This window comes from Mesocricetus auratus, unplaced genomic scaffold (genome assembly GCF_017639785.1).
Source record: "Mesocricetus auratus isolate SY011 unplaced genomic scaffold, BCM_Maur_2.0 Super-Scaffold_100015, whole genome shotgun sequence".
NCBI lineage: Eukaryota > Metazoa > Chordata > Mammalia > Rodentia > Cricetidae > Mesocricetus > Mesocricetus auratus.
In genome coordinates, this window is record NW_024429198.1 from 8,314,676 (window position 1) to 8,338,450 (window position 23,775).

Consider the following 23,775-nt stretch of genomic DNA (forward strand, 5'->3'; position numbering starts at 1 on the left):
ATATATCAAGAACCTGGCATGGTAAGTCACACTATAGCAATTAACACCAGGGTAGTCACTGTCATTAGCTTAGAAAGGTGACTACTTGCATGGTACCTTGGCTTTGAGACTTCTCTAGTTTTAGCATGACCTAGAGGTTGTTTCTGGATGAAGAGCCCATAGGAGAAAACAAAAAACAAACTAAAATTGGTAACAGACTCTCCTTCCTCTTTGGGAGTGCTAGTGGCAACAAATTTAAGTCACTCAAAGTGTAAGTCACCAGGCCTGGCTTATTTCTCCTCTTAAGAGTTTGAAATAATTGACTTTATACACATTTAGGATGTGATACTAAATTACTGCCACCCTAACAAGCTCATTTAGAATATCTATTTATAGGTAGGTGTGGTGGTATCCTTGGGTAATCCTAGCTCTTGTAGTAGAGCTAGAAGAACTAGGAGTTCAAGTTCATCCTCAGCTATAGTGAGAGTTTGGGGCTACATTACAGTCTGCAAAACAACTGGCCAAAGAAACTAGCAAACCAAATAAACTAATGAAGAATTTCTTATATTAGTGGGCTAGGGGGAAAAAAAAAGAGGACGTAAATCTGGAAGAGAAATACACTAGGGGATCCAGGAGGAGCTGAAGGGAGGGAGTGGAGGGTGGGTGTGACTAAGATGCATTAAACACATCTATGAGAGTTTCAAAGAATAATTTAATAATTAAAAAAGAACATCTTATATACTATTCAATGAAAACAGTAGGATTTCCAACAAAGTTGGATACAAAGTTTGGTGGTCAGGCCAGTGGGATCCCAATAAAAGCCCCCCCACCCCCCATACCAAGATGCCTAGGTCTCTTTCTCAGCTTCGGTATTTCATTTTCCCTTACTCTGTAACTGTCTGGCTCGCTTGAGGGACCAGCTGAAGCCAAGTAAGCTGTGGCCTTCGGAGCGGCATCCTTTCTCGCTGCCCCCTTCCTCTCTCCAGCACTTACAGGTCATTTCGTGTCTCCTCCAGGCCTTTATTTCTCTTCTGCCAAAACCATTTTGCTTCTGTTACAATAAGATACAGGCAATGTTTTTAACACTGGACCCACAAGCAGCAGTCTAACTTAAGCCTAAACGTTACAAGCTGAAGGCAAAAGTGGAATTTGACTAGACAAACGTGTTGTCTTGGAAGGCAGACCCTTCTCATGGTGGTGGGCCAGGAGGGCAGTATAACATAAGAGCACTTTCCCCCAAAGGAGTAGAAATAGGAGGAAGAGGCAAGCGTCAAAGGCTGCTGTCCCATTAAGAATATCACCACAGATTCTGGGACTAGTGTCACTCAAAGGGAGGTCAGGCCTGCTACACTTGAGTCCCCTCTGGCTCACCCTGCCTCAGGGACTCAATTGGTTTCTGGTTTGGATAGAGATTATCAGCTGTTAACTATAGAAATAAGGTAGAGAGTTCTTAAAAACCTCTTTTTGTTGCAAGATCCAGTCTTGAGAAAACACAATATAAGAATTGGTCCTGTAAAGGCAGCTTGTGACTGTGTTCCCTTTGCCCCCACGGTCTGAGTCTGGCTGAAACAGAGAGGCTCATGATTGAGTGGACTGTCCAGCCTCCTGGTGTCTTTCTCCAAGTCACCTTCTACCAACTTGAAACTTGGTTCCCTTCCAGGTTGGAAGAGGAGAGGAATCAGTGTTGAAATCAGAAAGGCAAAGAGATGTGTCTACCCTATGTTAGATCTATCCAATAGCCTCTGAACCCTGATATTAACTAAAACGTAGACTCTTATGTTGATCCTCTCAGACAAAAGGAGTCTCTTTGGGTTCTGCCATGTAAAATGCAGGTGAACTGACTGTTCAGGGAGAAATACTGACAGGGAAGGCAGATCCAGAGTCCCAGGTCACCTGTTTTCAGGGCCTGACTCACTGCAGAGGTAATGCCAGTGTGCCCTTGTGCTCAGTCACACCTGGTGGAGTAAACAAGACAACCTGCGCAGACATGCCTATGGAGGCCACAAAGCCACCAAAAGATCTAGCCTGTGGTGTACCATACAGTGACTTCCCCTTCATGTCACGGCCTAAATGCCAGGGCAGGAAGGCCACCATCTTGTTCTCCATCTCCCAAGAGAAGGCAGAGCTGTCGTGGATTCCCTACTGGAAGGACCTCAAATTGTGTTCTCGTCCCTACAGCAGGAAAAACACAGAATGCCCTGGGAGGTCTTCATCTTAAATGGGATGACGTGTGTTTGCGGGACACCAAGCCAGACACTGGGATCTGATATTGCTGTTTCCCCTATAGATTACAAATTTTCATGAACTCAAAATCATCAGTTTTATTTGACTTGGTTGTTCCTTGAAAAGAAAAGAAGCACTAAATCGATGTCAGATTTCAGCCCCGTTTAAATAGCCAAAGAGAAGAGACAGATGCCCCTGCCAAAAACTCAGTGCTGTGAAGTAAGTTGGCTCAGTCACTCGTGACTTCCAGGCCTACTCGTACCTGGGTCTTTAAGACAGGAAGTGAAAAGGCCCCTTCTGACCCTGAGGTATCAGGCAGACCAAGGCTCTGGCACATACACTGTCATCCACACAAATGAGGCCCCCTGGAAACAGGAGTGGACACTTCCTCCTGCCCCATCAAGAATGGCCACACAGTGGTAGCCTCTCTAGACTAGCTCCTTGAACTCCCTCATGTGCCCCGTCTCAGTGGCTTGGCTTCCAGGTTGAGTTGCAACAGTTCTGCAAAGTAGGTTTCTGGCTGTCTGAAATTCCAGTGCATACAGGAACAGCAGGTTGCTTAATCTCCCGATTCAGAGCCAACCCCTTTGCTAAACACAGGTGAGGCTCTGCGGGCTCCCATGGCAGATTAATGACCCACCCCACCTGGCTCCAACAGCCTGCTCTCCTTAGCGGCTACGGGTGCCATCTTGTTTCCAGGCTTTACCTCCTGTGAGGTACCATCCTGTTCATATTCTCACCCTCACTTGTTTTCATCACCCCCCCACCCCCAACCACCTCCTTTACTGACAACATTCAGTTTTCAAATACCAGAGGAGGATGGATGACAGAAATGTCCTGGTGAAAAAAAGCTTCATCTCAGGCATTTCATTTTCCTTCTCACACCGGGAACTCGTAAGGAAAGATTTCCTATGTGTCTGCAGTGGACAATGAGCTAGTCACACAGGCCAGCTCTGCATCTGGGCCTGTAGTTTTGACACAAGTTGACCATAAGCAAGGTCACTGGGTTTTTCTTTTCCCTTATTAGAAATGGGAGGAACGAGGAATACTGTGTGACATGGAGAACTGAACGCTCACAGAAGGCCGGCCGGCTTACACCGAATTCTTAGGGATTCATAGGAAACCTTGTTCTAAATGGGAAACCATACGCAGATAACTTCTTACACATGGTACATACACACACACACATTATCTTTGTAAGCATCTTTTTGAAGTGACCACACCAAATACTGAGATGGCAGAAGTCTGGCCAGCATTGACTTGGGGAGAGAAGATTCCACAGTCCAGTCAACATGTGTCCTCTGTGGCTCACACACCAGGGAGAGATGGAAACCCAGTCATAGTCATACACTGACTGACATGCTTCAACACTGATTAGATTCCTTGCCACACATTTTACTTCCCGACCCCTGAACAACACCTTTGGAGGCAGCGGTGCCATTTAACACACACCAAGAAACCGCTTCCCAAACAACAGCCTTTTCAAAGTGCTGGACACGTAACAAGCCGTGTTGATCAGCTATACACACTGTTCAAGAATGGAGAGAAATCCAGGCATAAGAAGACAGGCGTTTCCCCTAAGGGGTCAGAGGGTAAATACTTCAGGTGTTGAGGCCTATACATCTGTCTTGTTTCTCCAACTCTTTTAAAATGTACGAACACATTCTTAGCTCCCAGACCATATTAAAAAAACAAAACAAAACAAAATAACCCCCAAACAACAACAACAACAACAAAAACCAGGCTAGAATAAGCTGGACTTGGCACTTGGGCCACAGTTTGTTGACCCAACTGCTTCTATAATGGGGCCCATGAAGAGGCCCGTTCCCCGGCTCAGATCAAGTCACCCCTCACAGTACTTGGGGTAGAACGGGGCCGCAGTAAGGGTGAGAGACAAACCCAGGCATGACAGAGCAAGGTTGGACTTGGAAGCCTCCAAGGGTTTCCTCGTTCCCTCTTTCCAAATATGGGAGCTATGGTACGCTGAGACACGAGGAAGGGACAGTTATCAGATGTGCCGTGTGTCCCCACCCAGCCTAAAATGCAAAACTACAAAACATGGCCACTACTGGCCACGGACGGCAGCCTGCCAGTCAGCAGCCGCCAAAGCAGCTCCCAAGGCTTTCTTCTCAGACACAGCTCTGTGGCTCATAGGCCTTCAAAGTTCCCAGCGAAGAAGAGCTCCCAAATCCAGGCATGCAGCTCTCTCTCTACTCTGAGGCGCCCCTCACAGCAACCACGCATGCCTGCTCTAACCCACCCCGGGTAGGTTCAGTTTCACGACATTCCCATCTCTTCACTGGAGGAGACCTAAGTCATCTCTGCTCTGACTCCAAAGAAGCAAGGTCTGGAAATGGTTCTGAAAACCAGGCTGGCCTGGGCTTTGCTTCCTTCTCTTTATCGCCAGTCCCATGCCTCCGCACAGAGGATGTTCTGAAATCCGGCTACAATCACAGGAGGCACAAACCGAATGTTTCAATTTTCTTCCTGTGTGGTTTGCAGCCAAGGCCGGCCCCAAAAGCTTATTCCCTGCTTCTGAGAGCGAGGACGACATTGTGACAGTCGCCAACCCTCTATCTAGCTCTGACAAATGTCCAGGATCCACATTTTATCTTCTCACCGATTTCCCTCTCTGAGGCTAGGCAGAGGGGGGAGGCTGCCTCCACAACACGCGCTCACTGCAGCTCTGTTCTGGATCCCAGACAGTTTCTGGATATCCCCCAGCTGTTAGCCATTCACCTCTGTAAAACTCTTTAAGTACAAACGCCAGAAGGAATTAGCAAGTCCCTCTTTGGTTCTGAACTATGAAAACGTAGCAAGCTTTTTTTATTTCCCCGGAAAATCAATTTCTGGTCAACTATCTTCCAAATATTTGTTCTAAAGCCGTGCCTGCTGTTTATCATCTGCCAATTTAAAAACTGGTTTTTAACTTAAATGCTGCATGATTCAGCTTTGAAAGTTATCCTTAGACCGAGACTGTCAGTTGGTTCTCAGAGGAGTAGCAGAAATACTTGTGTGGGCAAGTATCAGCACAGTTTAGCTTAAGCCTTCTGATGTCATTTCTTGTTCGTTTCTCAAATACACAGTTTTTTAAGTAAGCAAGCCACTGAGTCAAAAGTCGGGGCTAGGGAAGATGGGAGACGCATGCTGGCTCGCATGCCTGCATCCTACCTGCTCGTGGGCTGAGCACGCTCCACTGGGCTCCAGCAGCCACTTGCCCAGGCCGGATGCCAACGTTTGGTGTGTTTTCTCTCCCTTCTCCATTCAGGTCTTCACGGAGGGTTACTAACTATCAACAAAAACGTGAGCGGAGCCATTGCGCGCTCCGACTCCCTGCCAGAGCTCCATGCTCTACTGAGCTCAGGAAGAGACTCTCTCTGCTCTGGCTTCACCTGCTGAGCTGGGGGCCCCACCCACAGCACTCAGGTCATTCTTCATTTATGACTGCATCCAGCTAAACTGTGTCTGTAAGGGAACGAGCCTCACACGGCTCTGCCGGTGTATGAAATCCCGGACTGCTTAAAAACTACTGGGGGTCCGGGGCAAAGCAGCCCCTGGCAGCAGTCACTGGAGGTCAGCTCTGCTCTCTGCTAACGATGGCTTATAATTTGGATGCAGACCACAGAGGTAGTTTCAAGAGTTCAGACGTGAACCAACAAAAATATACCAAGTGTGTATTTCACATCCACTAAAAATGTGACACCAGGAAATGAGCTGAGAAACTTTCCACCCAGTGACCTAGTGCTTCTCAAGGAGCTAAGTGTGTTTCGCACTTTAAAGGGCCAAGGGGGTGGTCTGCAGGTAAGATGCTTGCGGGGCAAGCATGAGAAGCTGAGCTGGGATTGCCAGCAGCCATGTAAAAGCCAGAACAGTGGTACACATCTGTAACTCCTGGAGCTGCCGTGGGAGGCACAGACAGGTGGTTCTTGGGGCGCACTGCCCAGCCAGTGTTGCTGAAACAGCAAATTTGGGTTTCAGTGAGAGACCTCATATACACGTGTGTGTGCACACATACAGACACACACTCTCTTACACAGAAAGGAGTTTTTAAAAAACTGTGTTGAAATGGATATGAAAATGGAGTTTATTTTATAATGAGATTCATTAGTAAAGGAGGACTACTTGTCACCATGACAGCAAATCTCCACTTCTTTTTTTCTGAGACAAGGTTTCTCTGTGTAGCTTTGTAGATCAGGCTGGCCTGGAACTCACAAAGATCAGCCTGCCTGCACCTCTCAAGTGCTGGGACTAAAGGCATGCGCCACCACCACCACCACCACCGGACCAGATCTCCACTTTTCTAATCCAGCTCATCCCATCTTATCACAGACTGTCTATCAGATACAGAGATGGCTGATAAAAGTACTTACCCCCTTCTAGAAAGTCAGCAGCTGCAAAGATCATTTGGGTTTTCCCCCAGACTTTATCAGGAAATACAACTGTAAAAAAATAGGCTCCCCCAAACCAAGACATACATAACATGATTTCTACTATATGAAAATTAGCTGTAATGGGGTCTCTAGAAGTCCAAGCAGAGTCGAAGGTATTGCCGGCCCCAAGGACTTATCAGTAGGTTTGAAAGTGCACACCAATGATTCAAAAGAAAGTGGCAGGTTATTACTGCAATATTAACAAAACTCTCGCCAGCCGCACTCTGAGCTGTGAAGGAAGGAGGGAGTCTTTTGTTCACTGACTGCTCTTCTTGGACTACACTTCCAGAAAGTCAAGACTTGAAGCTCCGTCTTCTTTTTATCCATTTACTCTAGAATATTATTCAATATAGAGCCCCCAGCATAAACTGAGTATTGCCATAACCTATTTTTAATCACTTTAGGAGTTCTTCAATGTTCAAAAGTGCTTTTTAAAATCTTAGCATATTGGGGGGCTGGGGAGATGGCTCAGTGGTTAAGAGGACTTGTTGCTCTCCTAAAGGCCTAGGGCTCTATTCCCAGCGCCCACATGGCAACTCACACCTGTCTGTAACTCCAGTTCCAGGGATCCCATGCCCTCTTCTGGCCTTCGCAGGCACAGACTACATGCAGGTAAAACATACATACACTTAAAATAAATTTTAAAAAGATTTTAGTAACAACAACAATAAAAGATGCAGGTGGATCTCTGAATTTGAGGCCAGCCTGGTCTACATAGTGATCTCCAGACAGCCAGAACTATAAGAGAGACCAGGTTAAAAAAAAAACCAAAAAACCAAAAGTCTCTCCATAAGAAACTATGCTTCAAGTAAGTTCTGGTCCTCTTCATAGCCTAAAGAATCTTTGAGACATACCCAGGTCAGGGTTGTCTGTGTTGTTTCACTGGTGGGTCAGATGTGACTATTGGAGGGCAAATACCTGATTCCCTGAGTTTGACATTCAGCCCAGGGGCTACAGAGCCGACTGTGGCATACTCCCCACCTTGGGAGAGCCACTCTCCTGCAGTGAATTTACTATAAGAAGGAAACCTGGTCCTTATATTTATGTTTTAGAGCAGTGGAGGAAATGGGGTCAGTGTGTTCTTCAGTCACGCTGATGAGTAAGTTCTGTCTGTTGAATATTCTATCGTTTTGTGAGAGATGCCAAAAACCTATGGTAAAACCAGTTTCCCCACCTCTCTGTCACATTTTCTCATCAGAGACTGGATAAATGTATAGCATGCTTCCAGGGGGAATTGCTGCTGTGTTTACTCATAACACTGCCCCTGTAACAAGTGCAGGAACCAAACACAAGCCACCTTGTCATCCCGGGCCCACGTTCCGTGATAGTAACATGGAACCTTCCTTGGTTCCTGAACTACTGTCTTCACACCCTTAGTGACCTGGGAGGGACCCTGAAGACCACTTCCTCATACCTTCTCACTGCACAGGTATGACAAGGCCCAGGGAGATAAGAGGGCTTGCCTGGTGGGAACACTCAGGTTAGAATGTGGAACGTCAGAGGACTGGGAAATCTGCTATGTGATTGTGTCTCCTAGAAATGACAGAGACGGTTCACTCATGATACCTCGACAACATGGCTGCCTACACATGACCCAAACGAGCACAACACTGACAGACATCTCAGAGTGAGAGAAGGGCCCGTCACAGAGCTTCATCCATGTACAAAGAACCTCAGCAACTAAGGGATGCTGACAGTGGAGAAATAGTCTTCCCCTGGGACCTGACTGGTCATCCAATGCCAGGCGATCAGCCCTGAAATCCTGGCCCTGTTCCTCCAAGCCCCGTCCAGAGTTTCAGTTTTGAGAAGCCAAGTTCTGGAGGCGGCTGCTAACGATGTTTGTACAACAACCTGAATGTGCTCGAAACCACAACTCTATATGCTAAACAGGTTAAACAGTAACTTATTTGTACTTTATAAAATGCCAATGGAATCTCCCCCTGCCCCAATCTTTTCACTAGCTTTTCATGGCTGTTCTTCCCAGTTCAAGAAGAACTGTCACGCTTATTGCAAAAATCGCAAAATGAAAAGATGATCACGTGCCACAAAATAAAACTCATAGACAGCCTTGAGAACAGCAGCGGTGAAGTTTGCCTATCTTTTCCTTACACTGCAAGCCAGTGCAACTCACAGAAAGATATGTAAGCAGGCGAGTTCTGGTTGTTTCCCTGTTCTGTGGTGAGAGGCAGTCATATGGAAGCTGCTGGAGAACACCCTGGATTGTGTAAGCCAGGAGAAGCCTGGCCTGCAAACTCAGGCTCGGCTCCTTCTAACTACTGCCCTAATGCAGAGTTTACAAGTACCCAGAGGAAATTCCATCTGTCTACAGTCTTCCTTTCCTCCTTAAGCCCATGTGTAGTGGCCTGCATGCCCCTGGTCTCCCCTCACATCTGACAGCATCTGGCAGACTGATACTGCCATCTTGCTGGTCTTTCACTGGACACAGATCTGTATCTCAGCTGTGGGGTGTGGTGTTCAGTTCTCTAACCAACATTCACTTTCCAGCTGCCAAGTCTCTGGGTTATCTCCTCTGTCTCCATAGATACAGCATCTAAGAGCGAGCACTGACCCTCAGTGGCCAGATTTCATCTGAGCTCTGGCCAGCCTCTGCCTCCTGCTCACCTCTCGTGGGATGGCCAAAAGATACAGAAACTCATCATGCCCTAAAATGAAATCCATCATGTTCTTCCGCAAGCAGGTCCTTGCTCCGTGTTCCCTCTTCTAATCATTGCCACTCCTGTCACTCAAGCAATGAGTCACCCTGACTCTTCCCTCCGTGTATCTGGTAGTTAAATCCTGTCAGCTCTACCTTCCTCCTCCTTGTAAGCTCTTCTTATTTCAAGGCCTTGATTCCTAACTATTCTCACTTCCTCAGGTACCCACCTCCTCCATTCTGTCTTATACACAGAGGTATGTGAGCGGCCACGGAGGTCAGCTTGAAATGCTCTACTGATACACCACGGTCTGAAGGACAAAGCCTCTATCACTTCACACAGCATCTAAGACCATCCTTGATCTAGCCCAACTCCTATATTCAGAAGCATGCACACTGGGGCTCAAGAGACAGCTCTGGGGTTAAGACCATGTACCACTCTTCCAGAGGACTTGGACTTGTTTCTTAGAATCCATCTCACAAAGACCTGTAACTCCAGCTCTAGGATTCAGTGCTTTCTTCTGGCATCCATGAGCACCTCTCATGCGCACACAACTAAAACACACATGCACACACACACACACACACACACACACACACACACGCATGCACGTCGCACGCACGCACGCACGCACCCACGCACGCACGCACACTCCTGCTTTTTCAACAAACATGCATGCTTTCATGCATACCGCTGATTCTATACAAGCACACAGTGTGTGTGCTGGAGATCAAATCCTGGGCTCCACACATACTAGGCAAGCGTTCTATCACTAAGTTATACCACCAGTCACTAGTGGTCCTTAACAAGGAAATTGACTCTGCACATTTGCAAACATTTTTTAGTTGTTGTAACTGGGATGGAGTGAGGGGCTGCTACTGGTATCTAGTGGCAGAAGACAAAGATGCTGCTAAATATATCACGGCACACAAGGCATCTTCCCACAAGAAAGCCTCACCTACAGCACATGCCACATGGGTTCTTAGAGCCCTACAGTACACTGCACCATGGCTGCTTCCCACTCTAGGGGCCATGAGCATCAATGCTGGCAAGCTGCGGAAAATTAAGTGAATGAGAGAGAAACACGATGTACAGGCATCGCCAGGGAATGGTAGGCAGTGCGCCTTTTCTAACAAACACAGATTCAAACTCCCCAAGCATTGCACTGAGTCACACAGTACATGGCCAGGTTCACATGCTTCGGGCCTACGGTGGGAAGAGCCTTCCTCTCTGGCACGCACTTCTGTTTAAAAATGTTAAAATTGCATCTGTTTGTTTATTGGTACGTACTCATGTGTTGAAGTATGAATGGGGAGGTCAGAGGACCACCTGCAAAAGTCAGTTCTTTTCTTCCAACATGTGAGTCCTGGAGCCTGAACTCAGGCTTGGTGACGAGCACCCTAGCTTAGCCATCTCAGTGGCAGCCTGGCATTCACTGAAAATCCTGGGGTAACATTTGAGTAACAGTCCCTCTTCTATTTCCCTTCAGGACCTCTATACTCCTAAGGAATGAGAAAATAGGACCAAACTCAACATTTGCTTTTTTTTTTGGTTTTTCGAGACAGGGTTTCTCTGTATTGCTTTGGAGGCTTTCCTGGAACTTGCTCTGTAGACCAGGTTGGCCTCGAACTCAGAGATTTGCCTGCCTCTGCCTCCTGAGTGCTGGGATTAAAGGCGTAACATTTGCTTTTTAAACTTAATTTTGTGTGTGTGCATGTGTATCAGTGTGTGTGTATGTGCGCATGCACATGCATATTCGAGGTTGTGTAACACGTGCCTGGATACACATACACCATGGAGTGCTTATGGAGGCAAAGGACAACTCTGTGGAGTCCGATTTCTCCTTTCACCTTTACATGGGACCCAGGAATTAAACTCAGGTCATCAGGCTTAGTGGCAAGTGCCTCTCTCTGCCGAGCCATCTCATCAACCCTGGTTTTGCTGTCTTTTTCAATTTCCTTCTTAAGGGCTCACTCTTATTTTCCTAATGATCTTAATCTAGTTTTTCTAAAAATAGATTCTATAAAATATCATTTGAGGGAGATGCTCTAGGCAAGAGAGACTGTGGGCACGTCCGTTTGGAAAAGTGCCGCTGACTGGCTCATCCGTTCCCGACTGTTCCCAAGCCTCCTTTCACCAACTAGTTCCCACTCCCGCCTGTTTGCACTGAGCTTCTTAATATTCCTGGAACAAGCACACCGAGAGCTTCCCAAAACATTCTCCCACACCCTTGTCTGCTGTTGGACCTCTTCTTCATTTGCACACGGCACTTAAACTTCTACTTAGTTTAAACTTCAACTACACATTGAAAAGCCCTGCTCCGCCCTGCCCCACCCGGTCCCTCAGGCATACCTGTTCGCTCCTCTCTGCCTTCTCTCTTCATCCAAGGAGCCATTCTGAGTAAAGACAGGAGACAGCAACTGGGTCACACTAGGCACAGCGAGGGTCAATGAGCAGGAAATGAATGTAACTGTGACCCATGGACCGTCCTTGACAAAGACAGCTGTCCTCTGGACTATTTGTCATCTTTCAGCCAGATTTTCAAAATCAAGGCCCATTCACAAGCATTAGATCAGCCCACGAGAAAAAGATAGGCCTGCTTCCTTCAGACATGCTCAAGAGGACCGGCATTTTTTGGCTTAAGTCTAACTTCAGAAGGTGCTCCCCAGTCCCTTCCCCACCCATCCCTGCCCCCCCAGACACAAACACACAAACACACAGCTGACATCCTACCAAATCCAAAGTGAAGCTGGCGGGGATGCTGGAGGAGCTGCACACCATGTGGGTGGTGTGTGTGTGGTGGGGGGCAAACATCTCTGGGAACCTGCACCAGGCAAGCATTCAACAAAGCTCCCTTTCCCTTGACTCTGCTGCAAATGGGTGGTAAAAAAAATTCTTGTAAAAACTCTGTGAATTAAAAAATAATTTGTTGGGGCTGGAGAGACGGCTCAGCAGTTAAGCTGCTGACTGCTCTTCCAGAGGACCCGGGTTCAATTCTCAGCACCCACATGGCAGCTAACAATTGTCTGTAACTCCAAGATCTGACACCCTCACACAGACATTCATGCAAGCAAAACACCAATGTACATAAAATAAAAATAAACTATTAAAAATATAATTTGTTTCGGACCAGTTTCTGTGGCTCCTGGCCCCCATTCCCTCCCAAGCTTTTCCACAAGCCCAAGAGAAGCAACGGCTTCCGTCTGGCAGGATTCGGAGTTTCAGCCTTTGGCCACACGCAGTATAGAACTTCCAGATCTCGAGCTAATTCAGCTGAGTCTACCACAGCTCTATTATGATCAAAGGGTATCAGAGTCTCTCCCTCAAGTGGGGACGGGTAGAGGGAACCCTCTCTAAAGCCACATGCCCCTCCATGACATGCTTGGGCTGGGAGCTGCACTTTCGGGGTACTTAGCATCTTTCCTCTGAAGACTCTTCTAGAATCACAGATGTTTCTGTGGTTGTGGGAACTTAACTCACCAGCCCACAGCTTTCCTAAGCTGTTGAGGAAGTGGGGTTAAGTACGGAGACTTCTTTCTATGGCCCTCCAAACAATCACTTGTTTGTTTCTCCCTTTTTCCTTCCCACAAGAAGAATTTCTAGAAATAATTGGAGGCAATTTCCCATGGGAATGGGGCGAGAGTGACTTCCAGGTCTTAAACCTTATCTACAGCAGCTGGAAAACAAAAGGTCCTAGCAGTGCGCCTGCTGCCCAGAAACAATACAAATGCTGCCCATCAAACTGCAGCCAAGGCCTGAACCTGCCAGGACTGCCAGTCCTCAGGAGGAGGGCAGGCACTAGGACCACGCCACTCTGGTTTGTACTCAGCTGAGAAATGTGGGTTGCCAGGTGTGGTGGGGCACCACTACAATAGCAGCCATTCTTGAGGCTTACCCAGAAGGGACCTAGCTCAGTGTCAGCCTGGGCAACACAGTGAATTCAAGGACAGGGGGAGCTTCACAGCAATACTCTCTCAAGAAAGTAACAAAACCAACCCAAGAGGAACATGTGGGCCTTCAAGCAGTCAGCGGTGATAGCAAAAGCCTCTGGTGGAGGTATTTGTGAAGGGAGGGTAAGCAGTGCTGGCGGAGGGCGAATATTGGAAATACACGCTCGATGATTAATTTTGCTGTGGCTATAGAGTATAACTTCTCTAGAAATTCTTAAAAACAAAACAGAAAAGGGTGAGCTTCACCAACTGACTTTGAGTGACTGCAGCAGCCTCTGCATATTAGCTGTGGGGTGGTAATTCATGATTAAGCCTCCTCAGACAGAGGGCAATGCATTTGCCAAGCTTGGGTTACAATACTGTTAGAACGTCTTTGTGGTTACACGGTATGCACCGATCGAGCAACGCTACAGCCCTGTTTCCTCTCCGCCATTCTAGCTTATGGACGTCACCAGCCAGACTACACATGGCTTTTCCTGGCTCCAAAAGTTCCTGGCTTAATTGAAAGTGACAACAGGGAAGCTGGGGAAGAGAAACTTTCAGTGAGTAGCAGTGTTAAAGGACTCAGAAGTCAGCCCTGAGCAGTTCCCAGAGGGTCTGCCAGCTCCAATCAGACCACTGGGTACTTGACAAGGGCGGAACAGAACCACACATCACCCGAGCTCTCCCCGGAAGAGAGACGTGAGACACTTGCCCAGAGTTGCACAGACAGACATTTAGTCACCTCCTGGGTTAGTCCACCATCAAGAGCAGGGAGTAAGTGAGCCGCCTCTTCCTTCTGAAGAGTCAAGTGCTCTTCAGCTTTTACATTTCTAAATTAGTTTCCCGTTAAGGCATGAACCAGGTCCTCTTTCCTCTTACTGATTAAAGGCAAAGAAGAAAAAGTATAAAGAGTAAGGTGACCCTAACATTCACAAGACAAGAGTCAGCGAGCAGAATTGATTTCTATTTTAAAAACAAAACGAGGGCTGGAGAGATGGCTCAGCCATTAAAGGCTAGGCTCACAAACAAAAAAAAACCCAAAAAAACAAAAAAACACACCAACTCACCAAAAACAAGCTGGGGCTCGGTGGTTAGGGGCACTTGCTGCTCTTACAGAGGACCTGGGTTTCATTGCCAGCACCCGCATTGGGAAGTTCACAACTGCCTGTAAGTCCAGTTCCAGGGCATCTGAGATCCTCTTCCGGCCTCCAGGGCATCAGGCACACACGTGGTGCACGTACATACATGTAAGCACTCATATACATGCCATCTCTAACCAATTAGAGGCATGGGTGTCATTATTCTTTCCTTATGCCAGCTTTACTACACCAGGGAGAATTCTAAAACAGCCAGAATGATGTCCATGGGTGAGTATCAGATTGTCCTACTCCAGGTTTCTTCTCAGCTCTGGGAGCCCTTTGGTTCTCACCCAGATAGCCATGGAAGCTGATATTTGCATCTGGGTGGTCACACCGTTAGTAGTGCTCATCACACATTGAGCTCAGGCTGTCTTTCCTTCCTTTTCTCCAACGGGGACTGTTTTAGTTAGGGTTTTTATTGCTCCGACGAAGCAATAAACAGTTGGGAGCAGGGAGAAGAGTTTATGTGGCTTACACTTCAGCACTGCTGTCCATCACTGAAGGAAGTCAGGACAGGAGCTCAAACAGGGCAGGATCCAGGAGGCAGGAGCTGATGCAGAGGCCATGGAGGGGAGTTACTTACTGGCTTGCTTCCTGCGGCTTGCTCAACCCACCTTCTTATAGAACCCAGGACCACCAGCTTAGGGATGCACCACCAACCATGGGCTGGGCCATGGCTCACTGATCACTAAATGAGAAAACACCTTACCTGGAGCTCAGGGAGGCATTTCCTCAGCTGAGGCTCCTTCCTCTCTGATGACTCTAGCTTGTGTCAAGTTCACACAAAACCGCCAAGTGCAGGCTCCCTACCCCTCCTGGGCACCTATGCTCTTAAGAACCGCCCCCCCCCCATTTCTCTCGTCTCTCTGTACAGTCTCCACGGGACTGATGGTATTCCTTATTTCCTTCCTAACTCCTCATGGTCATGGGTTTATAATATGTTCTATATACCTGACTAGAGCCAGGTACAATCACATACACCTCACCCCCATCCTGTAGCCCTGAGGGACTAAGCAACTCTGACTATGGCCACCAAGTACTTGGAGTCCACTCTCCTTTGATACTTCCACCTGGTATCCTCGGCTTTCCACAGCAGGCTGTTGTGTCCCTCCATGTCTAAGTGCTGATGCCACTCTTCATCAGTGCCCTTATCATCTGCCAACGATGCTATGGAGTGTACACACACACACACACTTACACACTCACGGCCACGTGTCTGCTTTGGTGCCAAGCTACACAGAGCCCTCTCTGCCTCTCTCCTATTTCACACTTATGTAAGCTGCCCCATCAAGCCTGAAGCCCCTCTCTTCCTCAGAGGCCCTCGACAGAGAACTTTTATCTGAGCTTGAATGAAGTGTTTAAAAGCACAAACACCTGTGGATCCCTCAGGAAAACACCTGAACACATGCAGGTCATAGCCTTGCAAAAGTCACCCTCGACCAGCCTAAAATTAGGTGCATCTGGATTAGGACATCCAAAGGTTTCAAACACCACCACACCTTGCTTACATGGCCTTGATTGCTGGGTTGGGACAGCCAGCACCCCCAGGGTATGAGGCAAGACAAGGAAAAACAGGTGTACACACTCACCTCTGACTCAAAGACAATTGAGCAGTCAGTGGGAAGAGTCAGGCCTCTTCACCTGACTGAGGGCACACAAAGACACTCTTCCTGGATTGATAAACCATGTCATACTATGGCAGGCGACAGAGAAGCAAGCCTTGACATGGCCAGCCATCTCTGAGTAACACCAAGACTGCTCTGTGCTCTGTGCAGGGCACCCACAGCCAGCACCCTGCTCTAATACAATCGATTAAGGCCTTATATTTTACAAGCCAGGATTCTACATCTGAAAAACACTCAAGGTGAAAATGATAGACAAGATAGACACACAGATTCATAAATTCCACCATGAAAAGCTCCAGGTATTTGGATTCAGTCTTTGGTCCCAAATCTCACATTTGCTTTCCCACAGCTCCACAGCATACCTTCTGATAATCCCAGCCTGGCAAACCAACCTCCAACAAACAGTCCTTAAAAACAAAAGGCTGGGCTGCCCTTAGTTTGTGCAAGGGCTCACCAGCAAGAGTTGGATCCCTCAGCATTACATACCCTGGGGTTGGTGGCACACACCTGAAATCCCAGCTCTAGGAGGCAGAAACAGGATGATCAGAAGCTGAAAATCACCCTCAGCTACACAGCAAGTTTGAGGCTAGTCTGGGATACATAAAATCCTGTCCTATATACCTAACCAAACCAAAAACCAAGAGCTGTGTCTGGAAGCATAGGAACAAAACCCTGATTTGAAGGGGCACTGTGAGAAGCCAAGTTCTCTCTCAAGACAGAACAGAGCTCTGAGAAGAAAGCAGAAGTCCCACTAGCTTGTCTGCACACTGCTAGGCTCCTGTCTAGTGGTCAGAATGTATCTGTGGGGCTAGCCAGATGGCTCAGAGGGTAAAGGGCTTATTGTGTAAGCATGAAGACTGGAGTTCGGATCCCCAGAATCCGTATAAAGAGCCTGGCGGGCATGGTAACCGGCTTAGAACCTGAGTAAGCTCCAGGTTCACTGAGAGACTTGCCTCAATATATGAGGAGTTGAGCCATCAATGTCAACCTCTGGTGTCTGCTCTCACTTGAACACATCCACAAGTGACTAGGTAATGGCAATCGAGAGCATGTTTTCCCAGAGCTTAGGAGGAAGACATGTTTTCCCAGAGCATAGCTATCACTGCAGAGTTCTACAAAACCCAGTACCTTTACAGCCTTTTATTTATTTGTAAAGAAAAGGTTAAGGATGCCCACCTCCAAATCAGATGTGTCCAACCTTTTAACACCACAGCACAACATCATTTGCAAAGTTGCACGTGAGACCCATGCTGAGGAATCAAAGAAAAGCAAAACTGTGCCAATGTTTACAATTCTGTGTTGGCAGCATCCATGCCCTTTTCGGGGTATGTGTATCCCGTGGGCTGCCCAGTGAATGTCCACCAGAGCTCCTAAAAGAAACAGCGATTCATCTTGGAAACGCTGACTCTTAGTGATGACAAGGGAAAGTATTTGCTACGCAAGGCCTTCTCCATGCCCTACATTTTGCTGATCTTAACCCCCAGGCCCACCAATCCCCCCCCAGGCCTATTATGATGAATATTTCATGCTGCCCTACTCCCTACAAGCACAGTAATGTCAGAATCACTGAGGCTGCTAGCCTGAATTTAGGCTTGCTTCACCAGTTTTCTGTGTCAACCCTGTGTTAGAGAGTGGTCTTGTCACAGCCTCGATTTCAACAGGACCTCGGCTGAATTATCGCCTGGCTTCTTCATCTGGGAAAATGGCACCTAGTCTGTCCCATCCGCCTTTCTCACATTTTCAGTCTGTCCTTCCAAAGTCTCACAGTTGTCCTCTGAGACATGTGCCCTCTTCTTGTAATTTTCTTTTTCTTTCTTTTTTTGTGACAGGGTTTCTTTGTGTAGCCCTGGCACTCTGTAGACCAGGCTGGCCTTGAACTCACAGAGATCCGCCTGCATATGCCACCTGAGCACTGGGATCAAAGGTGTGCACCACTACCACCTGGTGTCAATTCTTCTTTTCAAAGCAAGACCCTCATGTTAGAGTCGTTGAGTATGGCTCATTGGGAAGGACCACACAGCAAAGCCTTATTGCTAGTGACTGTAATTTGAAAAAGAAACCCAAGTCTCTACTTCTGCAGGGCTGCTTGGACCTATGACACTTGAACTGAGAATTTCCTCAGCTTTTTAATTCAGGCATCATATGGCTGGTAGCCACTGAAGAGTGCAGTGACAACATCTGGTTCCAGCTCTCAGCAGTGCAGAGAGAAGCTCAGAGCTGGGAAGAGGATGGAGAACGACCCAATTAAAATGCAAATGAGTCTGCAGATTGTTGCTGCTAAATGGACCCTGAAGGAAAATTAATACACATATTGCAAGCCCTTGGCAAAAAAATTCAAGATTTCAAGGCATCCAGAAAATGTAAATTGAAATCCTTGATGATGGCTTCATTTCTAATATTACATAAACTCTAAACTCTAGTCATAGCCATCAAAGGTGTTAAAGAAACAGATCTGTTTCCCAACCCGTTCTGAATTACTTAAAACTTTAATCTGCTTATTGACCCAGTGGTATAAACTACCCACATAATGACCAAAGTAAGAGGCAGAAACCCACGCTGGCAGCAGGAGCTGTGTGGGATGGAGTTGGATGGAAACGGCCCCACCCAGGGGAGTTGTGGTTTCCCAAAGAGATAAGCGGTTAACACTCTGTAAAGTTACGCATTAGACACCACGTCCAAAGTTTGGACATTTATTTCTTACAGTAACTTGTAGGTTGCTGGGGTTGTAGTCTTTTCTCTTTTACAGACTGCAGACTTAGTTGGAGAGATTCATTTATGAAGCAGAGCACTGGGCGATTAGTTCCTGCTTCCTTCTTATCTCAGTGTTCTAACAAACATATTTCCTCTGGTCTCTATTGCTCTAAGACCATAAATCTTACCTGTGATGCTTTGCTCAAGACCACCTGGGATGCTGAAGTCTAAAGGCCACAATGTATTTCTTATGAGTAAGAAAGATGCTGGCCTGTTCTTCACTTGTTTCTTTTGTTATCCTTGTGCTCAGATTTGGGACCCAGTGAAGAAAAGCTTGAACTTCAGAGAGGGGAGAGTGGAGAATGGAAGACCGAAGACCAACGAGCATCCTGGACTTGAGAAGAAAGCCTCTTTCCGGAAAATGCTACCATGCTAGACTGACCTTTCCACACACAATGAAGTTCCTTTGTGTAGATAAGTAACTTCCCACAAAGGACCATCAGGTTAGGGCCTCCGTCATCTGTACCAGTTACAAGGGGAGAGGCTGAGCTAAGAGAATCTACCTAGCATGAAAACGGAAGTCTGGTGCATTTAGGGCACGTGCACGTAAGCTCAGCACTTCAGTCTTCATCCACTGCAGATGAGACATTGAGGTGCAATTATCACCTGCCTGCTATGATCTACATTCTGCAGTATTTCTGTCTCTTGGAATGAAGATACAGACATTCTAACCCTCGTGGTGAATGGCCCTGGGAGGTGGGATGGGGGGGTGATCAGGTATCAGGGATGGAGTCCTCATGAATGGATGGGATGGGTGACCTTGAGAAAGGGTTGCCTTGCCCTTTTCCCCATCCACACGGTGAGACGGTGCAGTCTCTGAAACAGGACTGTGGGCCTCCTCGATGCCCAAACCTTGAGAAGTAGGTCTGCTTGTGCTGTTTGTCAGAGCACCTCAGACAGGGTAAGACCCCATCTGGCTTTATGGAACTAGGACTAGGGGTGAATTAAGTGTAGCTGACACTATAAATTGACTCACTCAACCCCACTTAGCCCCAAATCCCACATTTCCCATATGTCTTTGCAGCCACAACACAGGCAGAGATGCTCCTTTTTGCCAATCTGATACATTCTGATGTGACATGAATATAAAAGGGAGTAAGTAGAGATGGTGCCCACTGTGACCCAGGCCTTCTGCAGCAGCGGGAGATAATGGCACCGTTTTGGCCATCTCTCCATGAAGTCCTGAGGACGGAGCCCAGTGCCGAGGCAAGCTTTTCCTGCTAGAATGGTGTGATTTGGCTCCTTTTCTGGCTCCACATTATACCAGTCCAATCCCTGGCCCGATCCGGAAATTCTATGAACCACCTGGCATCCTTTAATACAACCTTTTCTGCCTAAACTGGCTCTAGGAATTTCTGTCGTTGGCAGCCGAAAGATCTGGCTGGGCTCAGCAAAGAACACAGAAAGGAAATGGAACTGGCCTCTGGACAGACGCTAGGCACAAGGTGTCTGCACACAGTCCATCGGGGACTCCCAGACAGCATGCTTGCAGTCTAGGGGGCCACATGAGAACAAGCTTCAGGGCGGGCTGCACAGAGGGCAAATCTTTATGCTGCTGGGTATGTTTTGTATTGTTCTGGGCAAGTTTCTCAGACCCTGACTTGAAGCTCCTCATTTCACCCTAAAGGGTATGCAGAGAATGAAACTAGGTAACAGATGCAGACCGCCCAGTATAGTGTCTAGGAACCAGAGGTTTTTCCGGGACCAGAATCTGACTGAGCGTGGTTGCTCTCACCTATTATCTCAGCACTCAGTAGGCTGAGAGAGCCTGGTTACACAGTGTGTTTCAGGCCAGCCCTTTCCCATGGCACCTCCCTGGCTGGTGGTTGTGTCAAGACAAATCTGAGTATCTCCCTCTCTGCCGCCTGCTGTCAAGCTCACTGAAGTGGATGAGGAAGCTTCATGTGTTCTATGAGAATTGAATGACCGTGGAAGAGCTCTGGGTGAAGAGTGCAAGGGTTATGAAGTCCCAATCAGTAGCGGGAATGACAAACAACACCTTCCCATGAAGTAAGGCGCCTTGACCCACAACAGAATGCACCTGCTGTTGAGTAAGGGACATTCTTGTTATAGACCAAGGAGGACTGGAGAGAGGAAGTGCAAGTCTGTCCGGGATACACTGTGGATGCCAATCTGAGTGTTCTCAGAGTGGTTATTGTAACAAATGGAGAGGATATTCCTGGACTGACAGATACTTTCATGGTTGGGGGCCAGAAGAGCTAGCAGAACCCTGACACTTTTCAGTCTTTCTAAGGAAAATGATGCATGCCAGCCAATATGTTTCCAGAAAGCCCTTAACAAAGAATGTAGGAAACCCAGGACCTGAGTATGCTGGCGCATGCATTTAATCAAAGTACACAGGAGGCAGAGGCAGGTGGATCTCTGAGTCTACGGCCAGCCTGGTCTATATAGTGAGCACCAGAACATCCAGTGCTATATAGAGAGGCCCTGTCTTTAAAACAAAACAAAACAAAAAACAAAAAACCAACAGCAGTTGTAGCAACAGCAGTAGCCTAATATCAAAGCACACAATTCAGTGTATTAACTCCCCATGTCCTGCAACAAAGCACTGATTTATTATTCTCCAGAAATAACACATTATGAAAATCAAGGAGGGGGCTGCAGGATATACTAAAGTTCCAGCCAAGAGAATGAAAGAAGCCAAAGAAAAATGCCAGGTACAGGTTGCCAAGAGATGTAGGCTGAGAGCTCCTACTTCTCAAATCTGAGTACAGACAAGAATGAGCCTTTAAGAATAAGAAGTGGCTGGCGGTGGTGGCACTCACCTTTAATCCCAGCACTTGGGAGGCAGAGGCAGGCAGATCTCTGTGAAATGACAGGAGAGCCAGAGCTATACAGAGAAACTCTGTCTTGAAAAACCAGAGACAGAAAGAGAAAATGAGAGAGAGAGAGAGAGAGAGAGAGAGAGAAATAGTCAAACCTTGAATCTCAAAAATAAATAAATAAATGAAATAACTAGGAACATATATGCTGCAGCCATCCCAGCCAGTGTTCACCAATTGGCTAGATTTGTGTACTGGGGTAAACAAAATAAAAGGCTACATTAGTTTTCCTTACTTAAAATTACCCTCATAAAGAGGTGTTGCAGAATATTATTTTAAGGGGTGTTACATTTGTTTATGCACTAGAACATTTAATGATGCAAAGAGGTGTTGCATTCTTTTATGTTGCATTTGTTTAACTTTGTGAAGCTGTGATTCTTTGCCTATCTAAAACACCTGATGATCTAATAAAGAGCTGAATGACCAACATCGAGGCAGGAGAAAGGATAGGCAGGGCTGGCAGGCAGAGAGAATAAAGTGCAGGAGAAATCTGGGAAGAAAGGAGGAGCAAGAGAACAAGGAGACCAGGACATCAGGGGCCAGCCACCCAGCGACATAGCACGACACAGAGTAAAAGTAAGATTTACAAAGAGAAAGATATTAAATACTCATTTTTTGGGGGGGAACAGGGTTTCTCTGTGTAGCCCTGGCTGTCTTGGAACTCACTCTGTAGACCAGGCTGGCCTTGAACTCACAGAGATCCACCTGCCTCTGCCTCCTGAATGCTGGGATTAAAGGCATGTGCCACCAAAAGCCCAGAGGCAAAAGGTAGATGGGTTAATTTAAGAAAATCTGGTAAGAAACAAGTCAAGACCAGTCATTTATAAGTAATAATAGGTCTCTCCATGTGTGATTTATTTGGAAGCTGGGTGGTGGGGCACCCCAAAAGACCAAAGACCAAAGGACAAAAGAGTAGAAAAAATAAAGAGGAAACCTGTATTTGAGAGCAAGGAATAAACTTCTCTTTGATGACCGTGGGCAAGCAAGAAACTAATGTTTGGAGATGATGCTACTGTTTCTGATCTGTACAACTTTAGATATTTACATAGATCTGGTTTAAAGTAAAGGAGGAGAAATGTATGAAGTGTGAGAATTATTCCCAGGGAAATGGTCTCATCAGCTCAAGGATTGGATTTCCCGGTGACAAAGTGGCATGGTGGTTAAAACCAGGGACTCTGGAGCTCCAGAGCTGGGCTGGAGTCTTGACCTGACCTTTCATGAGCTGTTCCTCTGAATACGTTTCTCAACCTCTCTAGATGTCAGTTCTCTCGGTAAAATGAGATAAAGGAATCTATCTTGTAGGGTCACTTAAGGGGCAGTGAATTTCATGCAAAGAGCAACTATGATAATCCGTAAACGGAAGTAATTCTCCATCAGAAGATGAACGGATAGAGAACCATGCCAGGGTTATGTGAATGTGTCTTGGATAAAAAGCCCAAGACAGGACCACACAAGAACATAAAAGCTGTCGTCTTTTAAATCATAAGGATGGAAGAGAACTCATAATCCCTGAAAAGCAGATTTACAGTATTTAAAATGCAATTCTGAGTTTGAATAAGCTTGCCCCATAAACTACATGGGTAGGGAAAGTAATATTCATAATTAATGTCATTTAAATTTTCAATGTGATTTTATTTTAAAAATAAATTTTTATTTTATCTTACATGTATGTGTGTTTATGAATGCACACATGTGTGCATATTCCTGTGGTGGCCAGAAGGGTGTCAGATCTCTTGGAGCTGGAGTTCCAGGGTCTGTCAGCAGCCTAACCTGGGTGCTGGGATCTGAAATCCAATGTTGATACTGAGCACCAGGCACTGAGTCGTCTCTCCACGCCCTCAATGTGATTTTAAGTATGTATGTAACTTAAATTAACAGACTAAATACTAATGGTCAGTTCACATATGACTATTATTATTAGTAGCATATTGGATCTCATCTCATTAGTACATTAACTATGCGATTTCATGTAGCATTATGTTGCCAAAGATTTTTGTAGATGTTACTTTGGTAGTGGGCTTATATATCTTACTACATATGGCAAGAGAAAATGTTCTCATTCCTTTTTTAATATGCACAGAAAATGAAAACTGATGTCAAGAAGCCATCTTAAGCCATGTGCCTCTGATACTTAAATTAATACTCTTATAACCCCTGCTCCTGGTATTTGCATAGATTTAAGGGGAAATAAGAATCACA

At 46.6% G+C, this 23,775-nt stretch overlaps 1 protein-coding gene across 8 annotated transcripts in view; it reads right to left on the reverse strand.

Moving 5' to 3' along the window:
• The window catches only part of Pdzd2 (PDZ domain containing 2), a 366,700-nt gene that overhangs the window by 126,413 nt on the left and 216,512 nt on the right, over positions 1–23,775 (reverse strand). The window contains exon 2 of one of the 8 annotated variants that reach the window (XM_040757640.1): positions 11,639–11,682. The exons of the other annotated variants lie outside the window; for them this stretch is intronic. The gene's annotated coding sequence lies outside the window, so the exon portion shown is untranslated. The remainder of the gene's footprint in view (positions 1–11,638; positions 11,683–23,775) is intronic. 8 annotated transcript variants of the gene reach the window in all.